This window comes from Pseudogymnoascus verrucosus (assembly GCF_001662655.1).
Source record: "Pseudogymnoascus verrucosus strain UAMH 10579 unplaced genomic scaffold scaffold_51, whole genome shotgun sequence".
Classification (NCBI taxonomy): Eukaryota; Fungi; Ascomycota; class Leotiomycetes; order Thelebolales; family Thelebolaceae; genus Pseudogymnoascus; species Pseudogymnoascus verrucosus.
In genome coordinates this window covers 1-1434 of record NW_017263702.1, presented here as the reverse complement: position 1 = coordinate 1434, position 1434 = coordinate 1, and positions in this window count along the sequence as shown.

Sequence of the window (1434 nt, the reverse complement as noted above, 5' to 3'; positions counted from 1 at the left end):
AATAGTCCTAATTTCTTAAAGTCTAACTTTGTGCTTAGTCGTTTCGTTTTAATGTGTTTCTAGAGTAGGTATACTTTATCCCCCTCCTTAAAGGTAGGTTCTATACTACACTTCCTATTTACATATGTAGTAGATCGTTTATTTAAGAACTAGATGTCCGTTGCTAATTGTTTCTAAAAGGAAAGTATCTTTAATACTTCTAACGTTCCTTCCTTAGAGCAAAATTTATCTAGTCTTAGCGTCTTATACGCCTCTAGTTGCTATCTGTTGTTAGCGAAGAATAGTAAGACTTTTATTACCTCTAATAGTAATGAATTATATACAAACTCTACTAAATGTAGGTACTAGACCTAGTTGTCCTATTTAGCATTAATGTAGCTTTATAGATACGCCTCTAACGTCTAATTAGTTTATTCTGTTTATCTATCTATTTATAGATAAAAAGCTATAGACAGCTTATAGTTTGTTCTAAGCTACGCTATAACTATCTGCTAGAATTTAGATGTAAAGAGCTTATCTCTATCTAAAATTATCTTGTCTAGTAGTCTATATGCTACAATAATGACTTTTAGAAAGATATATGCTAACGCCTTTACATCTAACGCTTCTTTAAACGGTGTAAAGTGTGCTTCTTTTATAAGCCTATAGTTAGAGACTATAATAGAGTCTATAACAAATCCTGTTATTAGCTCTTTTAATAATAGCAACTTAACAATAAAGTTAATTGCTATTAAGGACTATACTCGTTTTAGTGTTAGTAGGGACTTTTAAAGTCTATATAGTACGTGTCTATTTGCTTTTAACTTCTAGTAAATGTTACATCCTAATACAATTGTTTCTACCTACTTCCTTAAACCTAGGAAGTAGTAGTATTATATAATTTACTTAAAGGTTCATGTTACTCCCTAATAACTATGTGCTAGCAACGAGTGTTATTCTTACACTAGTAGGCGTCTTATTTAACTTAGGACATATACTAATCCTTTAAATTAGATTAGCCCTTATTCATTAATGGAGAAGTTTCCTTTAACTTTGTTTAGGGTTTACTTTGCTATTTCGTCTGTTATATAAGCGTTCTTAAGTCTCTACTTAAGTTCTATGTCTTCTATAATAGCAATTATAGCTAGTAGTTCATTATATTACATTCCTATGTCTATCTTCTTTAATATTGCTCTAGGCCTTTCTGTAACGCTAGGTCTTAAACTATAAGACTTACAGAGGTTTCGTTGCGTTAGTTTACTTAACAGAGGAGGCAGGGGATCAGACACAAAGGCTTTCGTAAAACACGTTACAGTATATAACAGAATACTATATTAAGTTGAGCACGAAGCTCCTATCTAAGAACTATCTATCTACTTATATAGTAGCGTCGTGCCAAAGGGAATAGTTAGAATAGCAGACTCTCTAACTATTCTCACTATTCCTACTAATCTA